Source organism: Bos indicus, chromosome 19, assembly GCF_029378745.1.
Source record: "Bos indicus isolate NIAB-ARS_2022 breed Sahiwal x Tharparkar chromosome 19, NIAB-ARS_B.indTharparkar_mat_pri_1.0, whole genome shotgun sequence".
Classification (NCBI taxonomy): domain Eukaryota; kingdom Metazoa; phylum Chordata; class Mammalia; order Artiodactyla; family Bovidae; genus Bos; species Bos indicus.
This window is the reverse complement of record NC_091778.1, coordinates 17,746,291-17,771,830: the sequence shown is the minus strand read 5'-3', so window position 1 is coordinate 17,771,830 and position 25,540 is coordinate 17,746,291.

The window sequence follows — 25,540 nt, the reverse complement described above, 5'->3', positions numbered from 1 at the left end:
TTTGTGGACCAGTGTTCCAGCCACCTGACTTGCTTCCTACAACCCACCAGTCCATCTTTCTGAAATGGGAACTTAAGCACACCTTTCTCCCTCTTCAAATCTTCCATCCATTCATCATTAACAGTGCTGTTTCTCATACTGGGCAGGCAGATTTCTGGGGTGCATGGCAGGGAAATACCTCTGGTAAATATGGAGACTGTTGCCAGGGTTCCATCACTTTGGGTTTTGTATCAGATTCTATTACAGAATAGAGCACAAACTTAAAACAGGTTTTCAAGATAAAATATGAAACTCCCTGCAAAATGTCAATCCTGGAAAAAGCTTTTTTGGGCTTAAAGCCTAGATCCCTCAGATTCCTTTTTCCTTTATCTCTGCTTGCTTGCCTTTTTTTTCCCCCTTAAGTGTCAATGAATACTTGTTTTATTTTATTTTTATTTTATGTTGGACTAAACTTGCTTTAAAGGTCTTCCCTTGTAACTCAGTTGGTAAAGAATCTACCTGCAATGCAGGAGACCTGGGTTCAGTCCCTGGATTGGGAAGATCCTCTGGAGAAGGAAATGGCAACCCACTCCAGTGTTCTTCCCTGGAGAATCCCATGGACAGAGGAGCCTGGCGGGCTGCAGTCCATGGGGTCACAAGAGTCGGAGACGACTTAATGACTAAACCACCACCAAAGTTGCTTTACAATGCTGTTAGTTTCAGGTGTACAACAAAGTGCTTCAGTGAGATATATATATGTATATATATTCTTTTTCAAGTTCTTTTGCCATTTAGATTATTACAGAATATTGAGCAGAGTTTCCTGTAACATACAGTAGGTTCTTGCTTGTTATTCTATCTCATTTTTTATTTTTAAAATTTTATTAGGAAAGGTTTTTCTTTTTTTGACCTTGCTGCACAGCATGTGGGATCTTAGTTCCTTGACCAATGATCAAACCCATGCCCCCTGCATTGGAAGCCCGGAGTCTTAACCACTGGACCGTCAGGAAAGTTCCAATTATCTATTCTAAATATAGTCATGTATATATGTTAATCTCTGTTTTTGAGACATGGAAAGGTTTCAGAAACTATGGACAAAGCTGCCAATTCTGCCTGGATGCCCGCCCCCCTCCCCCCGCCCTCTTGTCTGTATCTACAGCTCCTTCCTCAGTTACCCCGCAGATATACCCTGCTCTTTAGAATATAAACTCAGACGCTCCTGTTCCAAAGGCATGTCACATTAGCTCACATCTGCAGTTTTCTTTGACCTCTTTTCTTAGTCTCACATGGCACAATGTGCTAACTGCTGCAGCTCCTCCCTACCAGCACACACACACACACACACACGCAGCACACCATTTATCACCCTGTGGGAAAATCAGAAAAATATTAAGTATAGTAATGAAGACTAACATTGAGTGTGTACAGAGCACCACAGTCAGTCCTGAGCACTTTTTTTGTATTAACTCTGCACCGTCCCCATGACCACATTTCACCGGATGGTGAGTGTTGGATGCTAGACGTGGAAGGAAATAAAACAGTTCTCTGTGGCTGGGAGCCAGAATGGGATGGAGTAGGGGGAAGAGGAGGACCAAGGATGGAGAGGCGGTTGTTTTGATGGACTGCTTTGGGAACATCTGGTAAGTCCTCACATCATTAAAACCCAAGGATCCAGTTTCTCAGATGATGAGAATATCCAGCTGGGAGCAGCCAAAGCTCTTGGGACGGTGGCAATTAATAAGTGATTCCTTAATTGAGAGAGTAGCATTGACATATATACACTACAATAGTGTATAACAGATAGCTAGTGGGAAGCTTCTGTATAACCCAGGGAACCCAGGTCGGTGCTCTGTGATAACCTAGAGGGATGGAGTGGGGGTGGGGGTGGAGGGAGGCTCAAAACTGAGGGGATATATGTACACTTTTAGCCGATTCATGTTGTACAGCAGAAACACAACATTTTAAAGCTATTATCCTCCAATTAAAATTTTTTTAAAAAGTGGTTCCTGAAAAAATCTAAAAATGGAGCTACCATATGATCCTGCAATCCCATTCCTGGGCATATATCAGGAGAAAAACATTGTCCAAAAGGTTACATGTATTGTATCCCAATGTCGTTGCAGCACTGTTTACAATAGCCAAGACCTGGAAGCAACTTAAATGCCCATCAACAGAGAAATGGATAGAGAAGATGCAGTACATCTATACAATGAAATAGTATTCACTCATTACAAAGAATGAAATATTCCACTTGCAGCAACTTGATGGACCTGAGATTGTCATACTGATTGACATAAGTCAGAGAAAGAGAAACATCGTACAAGATCCCTTATGGGCAGAATCTACAATGAAATGATACAAATGAACTTATTTACAAAACAGAAACACACTCACAGACTTAGAGAACGAACTTATGGTTATCAGGTTGGGGAAGGATGGGGGAAGGGATAGTAAGGAGACTGGAATGTACATGTACATACTGCTTTATTTAAAATGGATAGTCAACAAGCACCTACTGTATAGCAGTAAAACTGTGCAATGTTATGCGGTAACCTGGGTGGGAGGGGAATCTGGGGAAGGATGGATACATGTATAGGTATGGCTGAGTCCCTTTGCTGTCCATCTGGAACTATCAACAACATGGTTAATTGACTCTTCAGTTCAGTTATGCAATCGTGTCGAACTCTTTGTGACCCCACAGACTGCAGCACGCCAGGCTTCCCTGTCCGTCACCAACTCCCAGAGCTTACTCAAACTCATGTCCCTTGAGTCGGTGATGCCATCCAACCTCCTCATCCTCTGTCGTCCCCTTCTCGTCCTGCCCTCAATCTTTCCCAGCATCAGGGTCTTTTCCAGTGAGTCAGTTCTTTACATCAGGTGGCCAAAGGATTGGAGCTTCAGCTTCAGCATCAGTCCTTCCAATGAATATTCAGGACTGATCTCCTTTAGGATGGACAGGTTGGATCTCCTTGCAGTCCAAGGGACTCTTAAGAATCTTCTCCAACACCACAGTTCAAAAGGATCAATTCTTCGGCACTCAGCTTTCCTTATAGTCCAACTCTCACATCCATACATGACCACTGGAAAAACCATAGCTTTGACTAGACAGACCTTTGTTGGCACAGTAATGTCTGTGCTTTTTAATATGCTGTCTAGGTTGGTCATAGCTTTTCTTCCAAGGAGTAAGCATCTTTTAATTTCATGGTTGCAGTCACCATCTGCAGTGATTTCGGAGCCCCAAAAATAAAGTCTCTCATTGTTTCCATTGTGTCCCCATCTATGTGCCATGTGATGGGACCAGATGCCATGATCTTAGTTTTCTGAGTGTTGAGTTTTAAGCCAACATTTTTGCTCTCCTCTCACTTTCATCAAGAGGCTCTTTAGTTCCTCTTCACTTTCTGCCATAAGGGTGGTGTCATCTGCATATCTGAGGTTATTGATATTTCTCTTGGCAATCTTGATTCCAGCTTGTGCTTCTTCCAGCCCAGCGTTTCTCATAATGTACTCTGCATATAAGTTAAATAAGCAGGGTGACAATATATAGCCTTGACCTACTCCTTTCCCAATTTGGAACCAGTCTGTAGTTCCATGTCCAATTCTAACTGTTGCTTCTTGACCTGCATACAGATTTCTCAGGAGGCAGGTCAGGTGGTCTGGTATTCCCATCTCTTTAACAATTTTCCACAGTTTGTTGTGATTCACACAGTCAAAGGCTTTGGCATAGTCAATATCTCAATACAAAATAAAAACATTTTTTTAAAGTGCATCTCTATGAGTCAACCCATACTGCTGGGGGCCATATTCCAGATTAAGTCTTAGTGCCACCCATGACTTGGTCTGGGTCCTGAACCATAGGATGGACCATTTCACGCTTTCCCCAGGAACCTGATCAATGAAACCATCTCTCTTCTGACTCTCATCCCTTAAAGCTAAAGAAAGAGGAGCCAGGCTTGAGACCTTGAACCTTATTTATTGACTAATTCCAGTCTCTCTGTGATTATTATCTCTGTTGGTCCCCACTTTAAATCAACTGCAAGTGTACTCCTGTTGCAAACTGGAACCACTTCACTTCACTTTTTCTTCTCTATTCATTTGGGGGTTTGAAAAGCCAAGAGAAAAAATTTACCAGAGTGAAAAAGAAGGATCTGGGATTTAGGGATCTTCCCCCATGAAAAATAAACCTCCTGGTGCTTAAACATTTCATGGTCATTTTTCAAATACCTGGTCTCCAAAGGCTGGTTTTATAGATTCCATTAATGCTGACTGCCACTGGGACAATTCTGGACAGATAGCTTGTCCCACCTGAGCCACTTCTTGGATTAAAAAGCAACTGCGCAGAAGGGAAGGGGCTTGTGTTTGCTCTATCACAGGCCTTGGAAAAGAGGTTTCCCCTTCCCTACCCCTCCCCGCAACACACACGGTGCCCACCATTCCCATCAAGTACAACAGCCAAACTCAAAATTGGATTTCACTTGTGTTGTGGTTGTTATTTTTCCACCCTCAGCATTTTTTTTCTTAAAAAGGCTTCAAATATATATGAAGGCTTTTTAAGAAAAAAAAATTATTTTCACTTTGATGAGGGTCAAAGAGGAGAGTGAAAATGCTGGTTTAAAACTCAACATTCTAAAATCTAAGATCATGGCATCCAGTCCCATCCCTTCATGGCAAATAGATGAAGGAAAAATGGAAACAATGACAGAATTTATTTTCTTGGGCTCCAAAATCACTGTGGATCGTGACCACAGCCACGAAATTAAAAGATGCTTGCTCCTTCGAAGGAAAGCTATGACCAACCTAGAGAGCGTATTAAAAAGCAGAGACATCACTTTGCCAACAAAGGTCCATCTAGTCACAGCTCTGGTTTTTCTTGTAGTCATGTACAGATGTGAGAGTTGGACCATAGAGAAGGCTGAGTGCCGAAGAATTGATGCTTTCAAACTGTGGTATTGGAGAAGAGTTGAAAGAGTCTATAAATGGCTGTGCTGGGTCTTAGTTGGAGCATGCGGGATCCTTTGTAAGTTGCAGCATGCAAACTCTTTGTTGCAAGTGGGGTCTAGTTCTTTGACCAGGGATTGAACCCAGGCCCCCTGCATTAGGAGCAGGGAGCCACTGAACCACCAGGGAAGTCTCCCTCTAAAAGTCTACACTTAAATAAACTGCATTACCTAAACATCTCCTGGGATGCTGTGTAAGGCTCAGGTCTGAACCCAGAGCCTTTGATGGAGATGTTCAGACTGCTAGACACAATTAGAGTCCATTGCCTCGGGCTAGGGTGGGGTTGACCTTGGTTTTTGGCTTCTCAGTAATTTTTGTTGCAATTTTTAAGTGTCCCAAGAGACAGCATTGACTCTCCACTCCACCCACTGGGTCCTGCCAATGTTATCTTCCTAGAGACAGCTGTGTCCTATAGGAGAAGTTTTCAGGTTCTCTTAACAGGACATGAGAAATACTGACAGCATTCAAGATGACCAGGTAGAGTCTTCAACCTAGCACTAAGATGAGATACCTGCAGAAACTACCGGAATAGACCCCAGAGTCTCTGTGGCGAAGTAAGTTAGGCACCCTGGGTCTCAGTTTCTTCGCTTACACCATGGAAATAGTTTTGGAAGCAATAGCATAGGCAAGTGAAAGGAGCTGCTAAAATAAAGCCTGTGTGGGACTCCCCTGGTGGTCCAGTGGTTAAGTCTTCGCCTTCCAATGCAGGTGGTACAGGTTCGATCCCTGGCCAGGCAGCTAGGATCTCTCTTGCCTCATGGCTAAAAACCCAAACATAAAACGGAAGATCTATTGTAACAATGCCAATAAAGACTTTAAAAACAAATAAAACACACAGAATGCCTAGCATGTAGTGAGCCCTCTCTTAAATGTTAGCTGACATTGATGACGAGGATAATGACATAACATTGTCCATGGAGATACAAACGAGAGAAGTTGCCTGATTTGGGAGAAATCAGGGACCGCTTTACAGGGGAGGCAGCATTTGGACAAAATCCTGGAGGGTTTAAGTGGCTCAGAGTCAGGTACAATAGTGGAGGAAGACTGGAGAAAGGAAGAGAATTTCGGGACGGTAGATGCTGCGCTGAAGGGCCCTGGGGAAGAGTGAGCAGTCATTTGTTTTAACTGAAGCCTGATGGTGATGAGCTAGACACAGCGGGAGGCAGAGTCTGCCTCCAGAGGGAAGGGTCTCTCTGTGTGTCCCAGGGCGCAACGGGAGGCATGGAGCAGATTTCTCTTGAAGTTCACACTTCAAGTTTGTTTGTTGGTTTTTTTTTTTTTTCTGATTTTTAAAGAAAAAAGTTATTTATTTAAAAAGTTTAAAAATTATTTAAATTGGAGCATGACTGCTTCAGGGTTGCAAAGAGTCGGACATGACTTATCCACTGAGCGCAGAGTACATGACTGCTTTACAATGTTGTGCTAGTTTCTGCTGCACAAGTGACTGGGCTCTGTGTACACACACATCCCCTCCCTCTTGAGCCTCCCTCCCACCCCCGCCCCCATCTCAGCCCTCAGGGCCTCCACAGAGCACCGAGCTCAGCTCCGTGCGCTAGGCAGCCGCTCCCCACTAGCTAGCTATTGCACACGCGGTAGTGGATGTATGTCAAACTACTCTCTCAGTTAATTCCGCCCCTTCCTTCCTCCGCATCGCCCGCCGCTTGGTGCCCACAAGTCCGTTCTACATTTGCGTCTCTACTCCTGCTCTGCAAATAGGCTGCCCTACAGGGCAGTGACGTCCGTACAAAAGCCATATAACATCAGACAACGGCATCTGGAAATCGCTGGATGCAATTCCCCTTTTTAAGGATGGAGAGGCATGAGAGTCAAGCAAAGACTGCAGGGGGCCACACGCCACTGGGGAAGTGGAGGTGTCTACAGTGGGGATGATGCCTTGGGTCCCTGACCCAGACCCCTGCACACTCCTTGGGAAGGAGCAGGGGCCCTGGGGGCTTTCACCTTCAGGGGATTCAATCCTATGCATATTTCAACGTCCAACCAAGTGCCTTCCCTGAGCCTAGCCTTCTAGCAGAATCACCTGGGCAGCTCTTGGAACGATGCAAATGAGCCAACGCCATCCTTGGAGAAAAGGGTTTCTGGGCTGAGGCCTGTGCATCTGTGTTTTCAATAAACTATTTATTTCAAAGGCTCAACACTCCAAGAAGATGGCCTTTCAGTCTCCCACAGCGCATTGTAGCTATTTTGCAATGTTTTCTCTCCTCCTCTTGGAGACCATATCTGAGTCATCTTTGAAACTCGCTCCCACCCCCTAGCAGCTAGGGCAGTTTTTTTTTTTTTTTAACCTAACGGACACTAAATGAATAAATGTTTGATGAATGAAAATGATCGAAGAAATGAATGAAGCATTGTGCAAATCAGTGGACAATGGCAGTAGTAGTGGCTACTATTTTAGTAATTGCTGTGCCAGAAAGCTCTAAATATAGGTGCTATGTCATCTAAGCCTTGTGTTCCTGTGAGGCGTGTACTATTCTCTTCACTGTATGATACAGGAACGCAGGCTCAGAAAGATGAAGTGACTTGTCCAACTTTGGACAACCTATACGTTGACAATTTTTAAGAAAACCGGGCTATGATGGTTTGTGCTGCCTGTCCTACGCCCTTGGAGAGACTGGTCTCGCCGGGACAAGTCTGGGAAAAGAGCAGCGTTGCTCTCTTCTGCCCTCTGCTGGCTCCATGCGGAGTAGCGGAAAGAGCGCAGGAAGGACTGGCTTCCTTTGAAGGGTCTGAGCCCCACTTGGATTTTAGTGTCTTTTTCATTAGATCAGTCATCTTCCTTCCACCTGCGTTCTTCCTCTTGTCCGGCACATCCCTCCAAGGCCAGGTTTGGATACAGGCTCAGGGTGGGCTGCAGTGAGCTTGCCTTGGGTTTAGTAGAGGACCTGTGGTTGACTCCACCTGAGTCTGTCCTGATAAACCACAAGCTTATATAGAATTTGGAGGTCCCTTGAAGACCCTCCTTCCTATCTAGGGTTCTTGACTGGGGAGTATGGATAAGTTTCAGGATATCTGTTTTCCTTGTTTAGGTTTATATCTATTCTCTGGGATGGATAAGGGTTTAGATTCAGATCCCCAACTCATGAACCATGGTGCCCCCCCCCCCCCGCCCCGCCCCTACACACACACACACTGTAGAGGTGAGGGTGTCACAGCCCTGAAGGGGAAGGAGGAGATTGGCCCGAAGTCAGACAGAGGGTCAGTGCTGCTATATAGCTCCTGACACCCAGTCCATAGCAAACCATAACCCACACGCTCCCAAGCCCATCTGCCTCTCCTCTGCAAAAAGAGGCCAATTTTCCATCAGGACTGCCCTATCCCAGAGGTTATGTTTCCCCGAGGTTTGACCCCACCCAGAGACCTCTGTACTAGCTCAAATGGGCAGCTGCACCCAGCTGGTCCCACAGAGCAGGTGAGAGGTAGGCGTGCCCACATCCAAGGAGACATTGGGCCAGCAGGCACCCCAGGGGTCGCTCTTGGGTTCATGAAGTCCGCCTGACGACTCACAACCACCTTGGGAGATGGCTGGGGCAAATGAGTATCTCTTCAATACACAGATGGGGAAACCGAGGCCCTGAGAGATCAGGTGGTTTGCTCAGACTCTCAGCTAGACCAAGGCAGAGCTGGCCAGCCCCTCAGCTCCATGCTTTTTGTCTACATCCAAGCTGGCTCCGGGTTTAAGATGTTCATGTTTTAGCAAGAATGTATGTTCAAGGGTCAGATATCCGTTACCTCTGTTGAATAGCATTCTGCGATGAGTCTGTCCAGAAATATCTCAAACAAGGTAGAACAAAAACAAATACCACATAATTCAATTCCATATGAGCTCTGAGGATCTCCTACACGTCGGAGGACCAGGGAATATACTTCATGCAGAGAGTTTGGGTCTCTCACTTGCCCTAACCCCCTGTCTCTGCCCCAGGATTTCTCTCAATTGTTCTTGGCTCTTTTTGTTCCCAACAGGTGATCAAACCAAACAGGCAAATCCACTTTCCAAAGTAAAGGAAGGCAAAGAAGTACAATGCGTTAATGATTCTGGCATCCCAAGGACTTTTGCTTCATTATCTCATTCTTTTAATAGTTAATGAATCCATGCATTCATCCAGCACAGATGTCTTTAGGGCTTACTTTGTCCCAGCTCTGTGGTCCTGGGATGCAGCAGTGAATGGTTATGGGCCCTCCTTCACGGAGATAGTCTTCTATCCAGACAGACAGATAACAGAGGTGAGATGTCACCTCACACCAGCCAGAATGGCCATCATCACAAAATGGACAAACAATAAATGTTAGAAAGAGTGTGGAGAAAGGGGAACCCTCTTGCACTGTTGGTGGGAAGGTAAATTTGTGCAGCCACTATGGAAAACAGTATGGAGGTTCCTTAAAAAACTAAAAACAGAATTCCTGTGTGACCCAACAGCCCCACTCCTGGGCAGTTACACAGAGAAAAACCGTGATTCAGAAAGATACATTCAGGGACTTCCCAGGTGGTGAAGTAGATAGGAATCCGCCTGCCAATGCAGGGACACAGGTTCAACCTCTGGTCTGGGAGGATCCCACGTGCCACGGAGCAACTAAGCCTACGCACCACAACCACTGAGCCTGAGCTCTAGAGCCCGCAAGCTGAAGCTATTGAGCCCAAGTGCTGCAAGTCCTGAAGCCCGAGCGCTCTAGGGCCCACGCTCCACAACAAGAGACACCACTGCGATGCGAGGCATGAGCTCCGCAACAGTGAGTATCTCCCATTCGCCGTGACTAGAGAAAGCCCATGCATAGCAAAGACCCAGCACAACCGAAGATAAATAAGCTGATTTTAAAAGGCAATGCACCCCAGTGCTCATTGCAGCACCACTTACAACAGCCAGGGCATGGAAACAACGTAAAAGCCCAACAGAGGAGTGGGTGAAGAAGGCGTGATGCGCATGCGCAATGGAATGCTGCTGCTGCTGCTGTCGCTTCACTTGTGTCCGACTCTGTGCGACCCCGTAGACGGCAGTCCACCAGGCTCCCCCGTCCCTGGGATTCTCCAGGCAAGAACATTGGAGTGGGTTGCCATTTCCTTCTCCAATGCGTGAAAAGCGAAAGTGAAGTCGCTCAGTCGTGTCCGACTCTTAGTGACCCCATGGACTGCAGCCCACCAGGCTCGTCCATCGATGGGATTTTCCAGGCAAGAGTACTGGAGTGGGGTGCCATTGCCTTCTCCGATCATTCTGTCTGCTGCTGCTGCTAAGTCGCTTCAGTCGTGTCCGACTCTATGTGACCCCGTGGTCAGCAGCCCACCAGGCTCCACCATCCCTGGGATTCTCCAGGCAAGAGTACTGGAGTGGGTTGCCATTTTCTTCTCCACAATGGAATACTACTTAGCCAGAAAAAGGAGAAAACTGTTGCAGTTGCAGAGACATGGATGGACCTAGAGATTGCATACAAACCGAAGTAAGTCAGAAAAACAATACCATATATTAATGCATGCATGTTGAATCTGAAGAAAAAAAGGGTACAGATGATCTTATTTACAAAGCAGAAACAGAGACACAGATGTAGAGAACAAATGTATGGACACCAAGGGAAAAAGGGGAGGATGAGCTGAATTGGGAAATTGGGACTGACATGTCTACACTATTGATACTATGTTGCAGCCTACCAGGCTCCTCCCTCCATGGGACTTGCCAGGCAAGAGTACTGGAGTGGGGTGCCATTGCCTTCTCCGATAAAATAGATTGCCCAGTGGTTAAGGCAATGTACTGCTAACCCATAGGGCTTCCCAGGTGGCGTTAGAGGCAAAGAACCTGCCTGCCAATGCAGGAGACCTAAGAGATGTGGGTTCAGTCCCTGTGTTGGGAAGATCCCCTGGAGAAGGACACAGCAACCCATTCCAGTATTCTTGCCCGGAGAATCCCATGGACAGAGGAGCCTGGTGGGCTACAGTCCATGGGGTTGCAAAGAGTCGGACATGACTAAAGTGACATGGCATTATAAAATAGATAATTAAAGAGAACCTACTCTATAGCACAGGGAGCTCTGCTCAAGGCTTGGTGGTGACCTAAATGGGAAGGGAATCCAAAAAAGGGGGGATGTATGTATATGCATCGTGACTGACTTAGCTGTACAGTAGAAACTATCTCAACATTCCACTGCAGCAACTGTGCTGAAATAAAAATTAGACAGAAAGAAAAAAGGGGAGTCAGCAGGATTCTAGGTGGAAAAGAATGGTGGCAGGGGCGGGGACCTACATGAGATGCAGAGACCCTGGAAGGCATCCTGAGAGGACACTTTATGATGAGCTATGAGGCTTGAGAAGGAACCGGCTGGGTGAAGGCAGAGGGAACAGCCTTCCAGTTAGAGGGAAACGCCCAAGTGGGGGAAGACTTGGTCTAGATGGAGAGCAGAAAGAGGTCCCAATGGAAGAGCAGCATGACACGTGAAGAGAAGGATGAGAGAGAGGAAAGGGGGAGAGGCAGGAAGGGGGATCTAGAAAAGAGCCTGTTTTTTTTATTTTTTAATATTTATTTATTTAATTGGCTGCGCTGGGTCTTAGTTGCGGCACGCGGGAGCTTTGCTGTGGTACACTGAGTCTCTAGCTGTGGTGCACAGGCTCAGGAGTTGTGGCCCACTGACTTTGCGGCTCCAAGGCATGTGGGATCCTAGTTCCCCGACCTGGGATCGAACCCATGTCCCCTGCATTGCAAGGCAGATTCCTAACCGCTGCACCACCAGGGAAGCCCCGAGCCTGTATCTGGGACCAGGAAGATCTCAGGGACAGCTGGCACCCCTCAGGCTGGTTCCCCAGCCCCGTGTCTGCCTCCCCTCAAGGAAGCGTCTAGAGGATTTTCCGTCCTCTGGATGAAAGATGAGGGCAGTGTTGTCACAGCAGAGAGCTCACGTGGCGCTGAGATTGAATCTCCCGCTGGGAGCTGAGTGGGAAAGTCATCACTTCCCCACAGGCTCCGAGAACACTCAGGCCTCATCAACCCCTCATCCCCCAACGTGCATTCACACAGCCCCTTTTAGCAGCGGTCCTTAAATTTTTTTTAAATTTTATTTTTTCAATTGAAGTATGGTTGCTTGTTGGTTTATTTAAATGTTGATTTGTTTGGATGCATTTTCCCCTGCTAAATGCATAGTATCTTTTCTGTCTAATTTTGTTTTTGCTTTTCTGAATATTTATTTACTTATTTGGCTGTATTGGGTCTTAGACCAAACATGTAGGATCTTTGTTGCTGTGCACGGACTCTCTAGTTGTCGTGCCCTGGCTCTGGACTCAGTAGTTGCCCCGAGGCTTGTGGAATCTTAGTCCCCCCACCAGGGATTGAACCCACATCCCCTGCATTGCAAGGCACATTCTTAACCAGTGGACCACCCAGGAAGTCCCTAATTTTGTATTTTTTTTAAAAAGGGCTTCCCCCAGTGGTCTCAGCTTCCACTGGGGCTCTGAAGCCCACACTGTCTGACCTTTATGGCTCTCTCTTCTGCATGTACAAGCTACTTCCCTGTCTTCTGAGCTCAAAGGCACCTTGATCAACCCTCTTGAACATCCTTGGTCATGTCCCTATAGTGTTTACTTATGTCTGGCTTCATGATAATCCCCTATCATGAGTTACATTGTTTCATTATCACAACAACCCTTTAAGGAAAGGACAGAATGAACCCTATTTTTAAGATGAGGAAACTAAGAACAGAGAGGTTAAGAAATCTGCCCAAGGTCACACAGCCAGTAAGTCCAAGAGTCCAGTTGCATCTAGGCAGTTGAGCTCCGGGGTCCAAGCTTTGTCTGTTGGTGGCTCCAGAGCCTTAGACTTAAGTGTGTTCAGCCATTTCCTGGGCATCCCACTGCCCATAGGCTCAGCCTGCTCAGACTGGTGCTGTCTCAAGCTAGGGGCCAGCTTCAGTTTCCTTCCATCTGTTGTTAGTGGCACCATGATGGTGAAGGTCAGCTCTTCTTTCTGCTAAGCACCTGTCCCTGCCTCCAGCCACGGTGACTGGTCCAGGCGTGGGTATGTCAGGGGGACCAGCAAACCCAGGGCCTCCTGTGCCCGCATGTGCAGACACTCTCTGAGGGAGGCCCCTTCCTCCCTCTGGGGTCTCTATGCTGAGATGAAGTAAGCCTGGAGCTGCCCACAGCTGGGTGCCCTCCCACTGCCAACTGAGTGCACGGGTGCAGCCCACATAGGTTCTGAAATGAGATAGTGGGGAGGAGAGCAGGAGGAATAAGTCAGACACATCCCAGAGTCCCCAGAGACAACAGTCCCAGGATGCCCAGGGCTGGAGGTGGTTTCAGTTGGGTTTCTGTCACTTGCAACCCCCCAATCTGACCCCAAACTGGGAACCTTGCTGCCCTTCTTGTCACCTCTGTTGCCCTCCATCCTATGGATTTCCAGGTCTGGTCACATCTCGGTTTCTTGGCCCCATCACTGCCCTGGTCCAGATCATCATCACCTCTCACTTGAACTGTTGATAACGGGTCTCTCCCAAACCAGCTCCCTCCAGTCCAGCCTTCCCCTTTTCACCAGCCAGAGCCATCTCTACACAAACATGGGCCAGCCTGGTCCTCCCCAAAGCATTGCAAGGATCTCCCAACATTTCCTAGGGATGCCCAAGCTCATTGGAACAACAAATGAGGGCCTGCATGCATGGCAGGAGAACTGAACTGTTTCAGCTTCGGGCTGTCACTCACGTGGTCCTCACTTCCTGGAACACCTGTCTCTTCCTTCACCTGGTCAGCTCTTGTCACCCTTTCAGACTCAGCTGAGTGTGTCTCCTCCAGAAAACCATCCTTGGTCACCATTCTAAAGGTCCCAAAGTTTCTCTTCTGCACTGCTCTGGGGTTCTGTGCATCACTGTCCTCTGTCCCCATTAGGCCACATGATCCTTAAGGGCAGGGAATACAACTCATGTTGACACCTCTAGGGCCATGTTGGTGGCTGAAACATAGCAGGGTCTCAGCAAATGACTGACCTGCATTAACCTTCTGAGTCTCACTTTCTCGTCCATCAAAAGCTGAGCTTATACAAGGTGACCTCTGTAGAACTCTATAAGTCCGAAGCCAACCCCACATAAGATGACTTTGGTGACATCTTTCCTGATTGAATTTTTGCAATTGAGGGGCTGAAAAGGGATGAGCTTCTTTTTCCCATTTCCTATTCTCCCCACATGGAAGAGATCTGCGTGTGGCCTCTAGAAATTATGTTAACTTGATCAATTAAAAAAAAAACAATAATTTTCATTTCTAGTCCTGATAGTTGGAAAAAGTTAATATCTTGCCTTTGCTCTTGGCTTCACGCCAGAGTCAAATTAGATTTATGAATTTAGCATGATTGAAAGTTAACAGATAACTCCATGTTCTGCTGAGCCAGTGCAAACCTTTAATGTTTAATCAAGAAGCAGAATTAGGAGTTAAGTATGCCTTGCTTGGGATATTAAAAAAAATAAAATAAGAAATACCCCTAAGCCTTCTAATCACAACCAACTTCCAGTCTGTCTAGCTGGCCAGGGTTATTCTCAGCTCATGTAACTTCAGAAAATAGGGCTCCTGGTCCTAAAGGAATGGACCCTTCATTTTAACAATGAATGGAGGGATGGGGGAAGCCCTACAGGCAAGCCAAACCACTTGAGCATCACCCCAGAGCCCCCATCCACGGCCAGAGATGGGATAATTAGTGTATGAGTCTGCTAGACTGTGGTAACAAAAGAACCACAAATGGAATGGCTTAAATAAGAGAAATTGACTTGTTCACATTTCTGGAGGTTGGAAGTCCAAGATCGAGGAGTCATTAGGGCCATGATCTTTAAGAAAGTGCTAGGAAAGGATCTGATCCAGGCCTCTCTCCTAGCATCTGGCAGTGCCTTGGTTTAAGTCACTATAATCCCAATTTTCACATGGCATTCTCTCTGCCCATGTGTCTAAGTGTTCAAATCTCCCCATTTTTTAAGGATGCGAGTCATATTGGATTGGAGAAGGAAATGGCAACCCCACTCCAGTGTTCTTGCCTGGAGAATCCCGTGGACAGAGGAACCCTGTGGGCTGCTGTCCATAGGGTTGTACAGAGTCGGACACGACTGAAGCGACTTAGCATGCATGAAACCCACTCCAGTATTCTTGCCTGGAGAATGCAAGGGACAGAGGAGCCTGGTGGGCTGCTGTCTATGGGGTTGCACAGAGTAGGACACGACTGAAGCGACTTAGCAGCAGCAGCAGCAGCATATTGGATTAGGGCAAAATGCTCCACAAGACCGCATCTTAACTAAGTATTTTGGCAAGGAACTCATTTCTAAATAAGGTTACATTCCAAGGTCCTGGGGGCCAAGACTTCAAAATATGAGTCCAAGGGGCAGAGAGATACAATTTAAACCATAATAGTCATCTGGATGGAAAAGTGTTGGAATATTCAGTCATTTGCATCTAGACTTTGCTCTTGGTTCTTTCCCCAGATCTAGCTAATTGTTTTTAGAATGTTTTTGCTAATAACCTCCTGTCCCCTTTCTAAATATAGCCTTCTAAGGGTCTACCGTAAATAGCTTTGGCCTTGATTAACGTGGTTTACAAATTATACAGATGGGCATTTTCAGAAGCAAAATGCAAGAATATGCAGCAAATGGACATCTCTGGTGGTCCAGTGGTTGAGAATCCACCTGCCAATGCAGGGAACATGGGTCCATCTCTGGTCTGGGAAGATCCCACGCGCTGCAGAGCAGGTAAGCCCTCGTGCCACAAGTACTGAGCCTGTGTGCTGCAACTGCTGAAGCTCGCACACCCAAGAGCCTGTGCTCAGCAACAAGAGAACCACTACGATGAGAAGCCCGCACACCGCAATGAAGAGTAGCCCTCACTCTCCTCAACTACAGAAAAAGCCCATGTGCAGCCACGAAGATCCAGTGCGGCCAAAAATAAGCAAATAAATAAATATTAAAAAAATAAATAAAGTGTAAAAGAGTCCAGGATCAAGAGTTTGATTCTGGAGCCCAGATTTGAAAAACAAAAGAATATGCAGAAAATGCAAGAATGTTGGCAAAGCTGCCAAGCTGATGGCTGCCCTGGATGTCCAGAGCCCAGCTCTTCTCCTTAGCCCAGCGCCTCTGGGGGAGCCTTTTCATATTGGCACACTTTAGACCTAGCTTTTCAGATGCAGCAAGAAACAACTTTTCTTAGTGTTCAGGCAGCAGAGCAGCTAGAAATGATGGTTTCTCTTTGCAGAACATGGTGAAATATTGATAGGTTAAGCCAAAGTGAATATAATAAATATACAATTGCCTGATAAATTGGTCATTATGTTTTCAAGATTCTGGTTTTGACAGGAAGCCACAGGCTCCAATGTTTTTTTGTGGGGGCGGGAGAGGAAATCTTATAATTGAGGAAATCATATTCATGTCTTTTATTTTTAATTGTTGAAAAACTCTCCATGATCAGATTTCAGAAGAACAAATTGGTCTGAGTTAGGAACACCAACATCTCATGGGAGTGCCATGGTGCCCTGGAAAAATACAAAACAGCAGGATCCCTTTGTGAAGCCAAATATTCCACAAAAGTTGAGGGCATGAGAGAGGACACGTGGAACTGCCATGCTGAGGTGGGGTAGCAGCCCCCCGCCCCCCAATATCTGCCCCCTCAAGCCTTGCCTCAGCATCCAGGAAGCTCCAGAGACAAGAAAGCCTGTCAGCTGTGTGACCATGGACTAGTTCTCACCCCTGCTTCTTCCTTCCCTGGTAGCTCAGCTGGTAAAGAATCTGCCTGCAATTCAGGAGACCCCAGTTCGATTCCTAGGTTGGGAAGATCCCCTGGAGAAGGGATAGGCTACCCAGTCCAGTATTCTTGGGCTCTCCTGGTGGCTCAGATAATAAAGAATCTGCCTGCAATGTGGGAGAGCTGGGTTTGATCCCTGGGTTGGGAAGATCCCTTGGATAAGGGCATTGCTACCCACTCCAGTATTCTTACCTGGAGAATCCCCATCAACAGAGGATCCTGGTGGGCTACAGTCCATGGGGTTGAAAAGAGTTGGATTCGACTGAGCAAATAAGCTTCCTCCAGGGGGATCATAGTCTTTGATGGGTAAGACAAAACACACATCCACACAAAGGTCAAGCTTTCTCCCTCTCCCTAAAGGCAGAAGATGTCACCTGTCACTGTCTAAGTAGATAGAAACCAATCCTTCACTCCTGGCTTCATCCCAAGCAAGCTCTGGATCCACTACAACCCCCTCCCGCACCATGGGTGCACCTCGTGCATGAAGATGAATGGCTTCCCCCAGCCCATCTCCCATCCCTTCATCCATCACCAGCTGCCTGCCTGCAGCTTCCCCACCACGTGGTCTGGAGACCCCCTCCCCCGCCCCCAGTGTGCTTCTCACGCCTGAGCTCTAAATTACTCTGACAGCTCGTCCTTGATAAAGAACGACGGAGGATTATGCTTCTGATCAGGGGTTGACTAACTGTGAAATGCAAAGTCCCTGTCCCCAAAGTGCCAGCCATCACTTAGAAAATAAGGAGGGAGCCTAGCCAGCTTGCTAGGGCCTGGATTCTAAGAGGAAGGAGGCTGGCGGACTTGATCATTTTATGCATTTGAAGGGAGTTTATCAGCCCTTTGGCTTTTATTTATTTATTTTACGATGGTGCTGGGTCTTCACTGCTGCATGGACTTCTCTCTAGGGGCAGGGAGCAGGGGCTACTCTCCAGTGGCGGTGCGTGGGCTGCTCATTGCGGTGTGGCTTCTCTTGTCAGATAACACGGCTCTAAGGCATGCAGGCTTCAGGAGTTGTAGTACATGGGCTCAGTAGTTGTAGCTCCTGGGCTCTAGAGCACAGGCTCAATAGTTGTGGCTTAGTCGCTCCGCGGCACGTGGGATCTTCCTGGATCAGGGATCGAACCCATGTCTCCTGCACTGGCAGGCAGATTCTTTACCGCTAAGCCACCAGGGAAGCCCAGTCCCTTGGTTTTACTGTGTCCTTTCTAGTCATTTGTCCCGTCACTGGCCCTCTCAGGCTTCTAAACAGCAGAGGTCAGGGGTGGTGCAGCCCCATTGGTCAGGTGAGTAGACTGAGATGTAGAGACAGTCTACTGTGTAGATGTTTAGACAAATAAGATTCTCAGCAGCTGTCAAAGGGCCACAGTGTCTGATATGATGCCCACTTCCTTCTCCTGGCTAGGTCAGATAAGGATCAGGCAATCAGGAGGCTGTGTGGGTGTGTCTGTCCTCAACTGAAGGACCACCACTCTCCATCAGAGTGGTTGGCATGCTGGGAGCCCTGGAACTTCCTCACAAGGCTGGGTAGTCGGTCTCCTGAACACAGCTGGGTCAAGGCCATCTTCTCACATGACTACCTTGTTGATCTGGTTCCCATCCCAGAAGGAGGAGACCCAAATCCTTGGCTGGACTGGGTTCGTCTGGGTGGGAGTGGGTTTTTGAGGTCTTGTGGCTGCAACAGAGGATCCTAAGATGGTCCTGCCTGGAGCTGGAGGAGTGGGCAAAGATGAAGGCAGGCAGGAAGGAGAGTCAAGGTCCACAAGGCCTGGACAGGAAGAACAATGACAAAAATTTAAGAGCAATGGGGTGCCCTCTCTCTTAAATGTTGTTCTTATCTTCTCTTAGAGAAGAAGTTTAGAAACAAGGGAGATGAAAGCAAGCAAAAAAAGGTATAGATCTGCTGGAAGAGGCTGTGTCTGGTGAACAGGAACAAAGGTTTCATCTCTCATGTTGGTTCCATGCCTGTTGGTGCTGCCCGTACCTCTGTGGCTCAGAACCACAATATTTATTCTCCTGTGGCTTTGAAGGCCTGAAGACCAAAGTCAAGGTGTCAGCAGGGCCACTGTCTCTCCAAAGGCTCTTGGGGAGAATCCTTCCTTGCCTTGTCCAGCTCCTGGTGCTCCCTGGCTTGTGGAAACCTTACTCCAACCTCTGCTTTCACTTTCACATCATGTTCAGCTCTGTCACCATCTGATAAAGACACCAGGTATCAGCTTTAGGGTGCCTCCCCCACCCCCCCAATAAAGATGATTTCATCTTGAGGTCCTTAACTAATTACATCTGCCAGGAGCCTATTTCTAAATAAGGTCACGGTCTGAGGACCCAGGATTGAGGTGGATACGAGCTTGCTCAGTTGCTCAGTCGTGTCCAACTCTCTGTGACCCCATGGACTGTTGCCTGCCAGGCTCCTCTGTCCATGGTATTTTCCAGGCTAGGATACTGGAGTGGGTTGCCATTTCCTACTTCAGGATAAGGGTTTAGGGGGACACTATTCAACTCCTTACTCCCCTCAGCTCAGCCCCAGAGTCTCCTGGCATGAACCCAAAGACACATGGGCCTCTATTCTGGGGCTCACCCCATCAACCTCCTCACCCTATCTTCCCAGTCACTCCATCCCAGCTGTGCTCATCTCTCCCCACCCCCAGGCTGGTAGAGATTGGTGGACAACCCTTCAGATCACCCTGTTCTCTTTGTCCATTGACTTCTTGAAGCAAAGCCAGAGCTCTCTCAGCGTTCTCTGCCTGAAAGGTTATGTTGCAGGAAGTGCCCAGCTCTGGCCCTGGGGTCAGAACACCTGGCCCCTGTTAGATTCTGGGGTCACCTGCCAGCCAGCTCCTGGGATCAGCTCTGCCCGTTCCAGTTGTGTGCACACATGCGTGCATGTGTGTCTCTTTCTGTCTCTCTCGACTCCTTCCTGACTTAAAAGGGAGATCTGAGGTCAGCTCCCAACTATGGATTAGGCCTGGGTGGCCAGAGCCTCAGGACATAACCAGACCAGAGTGGAAGGACTGAAGTTATGTCAGTAGAGTTGGACTAGGGAAGGGCAGGGGTTGGGAGAAGAAATCTAAGCCCAGTCTATCTGAGATTTGCATGAGCAACTAAGGGGAAGATGTGCAGATTTGGGGGCTGGGCCACATAACCCTGGGCCCAGGGTTAAAGCTTGCTTCTTACTGCATGTCCTCCGGGCCTCAGCTGTCTCATATACAGCAAGGACAAGAGGAGTATCTTCTTCACAGGGTTTTTATGAAGACTGATTGGGAAGGCGCTGAAAGCGCTTACTCTACCAGGCTTCTAGTCTACTACCTAACCTGAGTTCTTTCGTCGCTTTCCCCAGTCCAGAAGCAGAGTGGGTGTCAGGGCAGGAGCTGCAGCAGAGGTCTAGGGAGATGGTGTCTGGAGGGAGAGGTCCAGAGGGAAGCCGGGTCACCCACTAAGACAGGGGCAGGGCTCAGGTGAAGGAGAATTACCAGAGAAGGAACAGACCTGGCAAGCCACCATGAGGATGCTCCTCGTGCACTGGGATAGATTCTTGCACCAGCTGAGTCCTGACTCTGCCTTCTTATCTTTTCATAGGAACGTCAAGTCCCTCCCTCTCCCCCAACTCCAACGGATGGCATTGTCCTCAGTATCATGAAAGAGGAGAGGACAGGGTATTTAGAGAAAACGTCTCCTTCCTCTGGTCGCCCAAGCCCCCTTTGGCTGTCTCCATACTGTGCATTTCCCCTCCCACGTGGCTCTGGATGCCAAAAGCAGAATCCAGATAGATATGGGCCATTTCCTCTGCAGCCGAACAATAACAGAGGATAATTATCCATTGGGCGCTGTTTACCGCTTTGCATTTGGTTGCAGGTCTTGTGCCCAGGGATGGTCACAGCCTGAGCCTCCCTAATGACCTGGAGAGCAGAGCAAAGGACGTGATTATTCTGTTTATTGAGAATTAAAACAAATCTGGTCAGAGGAGAAGTCATCTGCTATTTGGCTCTTCCCAAAAGCAATTACCTGTAATTGTGCTGCTTCAGGAAAGACAGTCGCTGGTATTTGAGGTCCAAAACCATTACAGCAACCTGAAAGGGCCCAGAGGAGACTAATCATAGCATTTTTCTCAGAACCCCAGCCCCTGCACTTCCTTATGATTTGGGTTCAATTTATAGCCCATGAGGCCCCTCGCAGGTGCAGAGAACAGTGTGTGTGTTGGCGGAGGCGTGAGTGTTAATTGGAAAATTCTGCAAACCACCTTTATCAAAGGTGAGACAGCCTGCTGGCCTATTAGTTCAAATGGTTTCATCTTGTCCAGCTGAGCTGTGTTCAGGCTCTGGGGCTTCTTGTTGGCTTTGTAAATTTGTATGTGTTTAAATTAAAGATCCAAACGAAATGGGTTGGCTATCGTGGCCCATGGTGTGTGGGGATTGATTGTGAGGTATATTTCAAGATGATTTTTACTACTCACAGGAAAAATACTGAGGTTGGTGAATAATTTACTTAGAGAATCGCTTCCAGTGGAATGAAAGTCATCCTAATGGTCTTATGACATCCATTCACCTGTGAGGTACTTAATTTAGTGAGAGATCATAGGGTGGCCTTGGAGCCAAGTCCTGGTAATGGCACTGAAGCCACCGCCTGTCTCATCCAGGCTGCACGCGCCAGCAGGGAACCACAGCCACCGTCGAACTGTTCATGGTTATTGATACGATCACATGTTTTTAGATTAGATGACTCTGGATATCTCGATTCTTTTCATCCTCCTATACCACCACCAGAGGCAATGTCCAGATCTGAAGACATTTATGTGACATTATTCCATGCGGTGTACATCATTCTGCTACGTGAATCATCCCCCACCCCCGCAAATTGCTAGGGGGGCCATCATCCCCATTTTTTAGCTAGAGAAACTGGGTTCTGTAGGCCCTTTGAATGACCTGTAGGTTCCCTACAAGTGTCTCCGCAGGAAGCAAGTGGGCGATTATGACAGTTGGAAGTGCAGTGAGTGACCCAATGGAGTTTGGGATGCTGCGGTCATTGGTACGCAATGTGCTCAGCTGTCCCCATCTGTGCGGAGATGATATAAACTCAGTGAGGTTGAAACATCTGCCTGCCCTCACCCATCATCAAGATGGGTCTTACTGCACATGCAAGCAAAATTAGACTGGCGAAAGAGCGACCTCAGAATGCAAAGAAAAGCCATTTCTCCTTGATGCCTAAGAAGGATGCTGGCCAAGACCCTCTACATAAACAGAAACACAAAAGAATATAAAATCTATATTTCCATTTGCTTGTCTTTTCCCTTGATTACTGACTGTGGCAGCTGGGTTTAAGGGTGGAGAGAAGGAAACTAACAGCTATGGAGTGAACCAAGCCCAGGTACTTGGTTCTTATCAATTGGCAACGATTCTAAAATATGGTTATTACAGAAGCAGCATGGTCGGTTTTCTCCTCAGTATCCTTTTCTCTCTTCCTGCTCCCTAATGGAGCTCACGTAACTTGCAGGAAGCTAACTGATCCCCAGATTCAGGAGACAATTGCCACTGGTATAAATTAGGTATAGTTAGTTATTACATCAGAGAAGGCAATGGCACCCCACTCCAGTACTCTTGCCTGGAAAATCCCATGGGCGGAGGATCCTGGTGGGCTGACGTCTATGGGGTCTGCGAAGAGTCGAACACGACTGAGCGACTTCACTTTCACTTTTCACTTTTATGCATTGGAGAAGGAAATGGCAACCCCCTCCAGTGTTCTTGCCTGGAGAATCCCAGGGACGGGGGAGCCTGGTGGGCTGGCGTCTATGGGGTCGCACAGAGTCGGACACGACTGAAGCGACTTAGCAGCAGCAGCAGCAGCACTTACTCCATCCCGTTTCTACTGATGGGTTCAGAATCCAGGCTTCACCAGTCAGTGCATGACAGTCTCCTGGCGAATGCTATTGGTCCAGAGTGGGCACATGACTTCAGCTGGTCCAATCAGATTAATGGGGCCGATATTTATCCCAAGGTTCCCACAAACTGTAGACTGGGCGGCACTCTACATCCTGTTCCTCAACTCTACTTTCTGGTGTCCCTCGTCTGATCAAGGGGAGCCGGCCAGAGCAGTGTAGACATCAGGAATTACACGGACGTAACACTGAACCTCAACCACACCTATAACCTGCTCTTCTGCAGAACTGCCTGTCACAAGAAAACCTTCTTTACTATTGAAGCCAGTTTGAGGATGGATTCTACCACTTGCCGTCCAGAGCATCCTAAGCAAATATGATTGGTGCCACTCATCTTCTTGACGAAAAGTGTGAATCATACGTATTGAGTAGTTTCCTTGAATCAGGTGACCATCCCTCGTCCAACCAGCTGAGACAGTTTTCAATCATGAGAGGCGAGGTATGTTAATACCATGGTTTAGAATGGACCTGGTTACCCAAGTCCAGGGGCTGTTTCTTTGGACTGTAGATGAAGCAGGTTCCCCAAATCACATATCCCACGTCCAGCCAGAAGGGAACTGTCCCTTTCTTACGGTATTTTCCACTTCCTAGTGTAGTTCCATGTTTGGCACATTCTCAATAAATATTCATTTAGTGGGATAAAGAGAAGACTGTCTCCATCCACATCTTACCCATTCCTTGTCTCGATTACATGTTCAGCCTTGCTCCATCTTCTCAGTAGAATGCTAAGTAGCACTCTCCCCTCAAATGTGTAAAAGGGAAAAGAACCTCAGCCACTGTTTCGACGCCAGATACCAGCTTGTGGGAAAGAATGTGAATGAACACATGTCTGCTCTGGTCCTAAGTGACATCTCTGAGGACAGGGACTCTAGCAGTGTTGTGACAGTGACACAGATGGTAGTTTAGACCATGGCCTCCAACCCCCATCTGGGGCCCTGTCTGTACAAGCCAATCACCGCAGAAGCCTGAATCTGTAGCTATTTAACTGTGTTTGAAAACAGTGCTGACCCAGTGAGCTGGCAAAGCAAAGGATGTGCTGGAGACCCTGTGACCCAACCATTCTGTTCAAGATGATGCCGTGGAGAAACTTAGGATCGTGTATAGCAGGAAGCCTGTATAAGGAGATCCACTGCCATATTGTTTGTAAAAGTGAAAAAGGATGGAAGGAAAAGAAATTCTGGTGTAGTCATATGACGGAAAAAAAATGAATGAACTAGCTCCGTACCTTTCATTGGAAGGACTGATGTTGAAGCTGAAACTCTAATACTGTGGCCATGTGATGCAAAGAACTGACTCACTGGAAAAGACCTGATGCTGGGAAAGATTGAAGGTGGGAGGAGAAGGGGACAAAAGAGGATGAGATGGTTGGATGGTATCACTGACTCCATGGACGTAGGTTTAAGCAAGCTCCAGGAGTCGGTGATGGACAGGGAGGCCTGGTGTGCTGCAGTGCATGGGGTCACATAGAATCGGACATGACTGAGTGACTGAACTGAACTGAACTGAGCTCCATACCTAAACCAGATGGATCTCTACATATTCATGCGTTATAGTAGCATGTATGGGAAAATCTCAAAAAGTAAATGAATATGTTTTGGCAGATATGTGTGTGAGTGTGTTTGGATGTGTAGTAAAACATTTTTTAAAAAGCGTAAGTGGTGCTAGTGGTAAAGAACCTGCCTGCCTGTGCAGGAGACATAAGAGATGGTGGGTTCAATCCCTAGGTTGGGAAGATCCCCTGGAGGAGGGCATGGCAACTCACTCCAATATTCTTGTCTGGAGAATTCCATGGACAGAGGAGTCTGGCAGGCTATGGTCCATAGGGTCAGATACGACTGTAGCGACTGAGCATAGCACAGCACAGACCAGAAACAATGACTTAAAATTTATAATCCAAATTGCTTTGCGGGATGAAGCTTAGATACTGAAATCAGGGGCATGTTTGTCTTTAACTTTATCTGTAAGGTTGTATCTTGTGTGTGTATTTATGTAAAATATATCTGAAGCAAAAACAAGCAAGACTTTTCATCTGCTTAATTGTCCAGTGAAAACACTCTTCTAGGAGAGCCTCAGGAAATGGGGTCCTTCTGCGTAGCTTGGCTTGCCAGACTTCTGAGAGCTCATCTCATTAAGCTTCTTTAAAAATATGTAAATTCTTTACATTATTTCATGACTTTTTAAAAAAGCAATCTTTTCACAGTACTACATGCATTCTTTTTTTTTTTTAAGTGACTAAAGGCTTATAATAAATACATTAGCTGCCGGCATGTTCTTCCCCCACTGTTCAGCTACACTACCCCCATAGGAACCTATTTCAACATTTTTAGCTGCTTTTTCTGGATGTACTTTCATATTTTTAAAGCATATGCTTTCTGGATTTTCCAACTTAGACATGAACTTCCTGTTGTGGGAAAGAAGGGTTAAACTCACATCCATCTCACACTCCCTCTGCCCTTCTCCCCTTCCCCAGTACTATTAATCTTTTATTTCAGTTTTGTATTAAATCAGGACAGTGTTTGCATTGCTGGAGCTATATAAACACTGTTGGCTGCTAACCAGAAAATTTTATTGTGATCTATTTCCTTTCACATATAATCTTGGCCTTCTTGGGTTAATAACTGCCTTCAAAACAATGCTTAGAGGCTTCTCTGGTGGTCCAGTGGTTAGGAATCCACCTGCCAATGCAGGGGACACGGGTTTGATCCCTGGTCCAGGAAGATTCCCCACTCTAAGGGGCAGCTAAGCCCGTGTGCCACAACTGCCGAGCCCAGGCTCTACAGCCTGTATTCCACAACAAAGAAGCCACTGCCACGAGAAACCTGCTCACCACCAGGAAGAGCAGACTTCACTCACCACAACTAGAGAGGGCCTGTGCACAGGAATAAGGGCCCAGCATA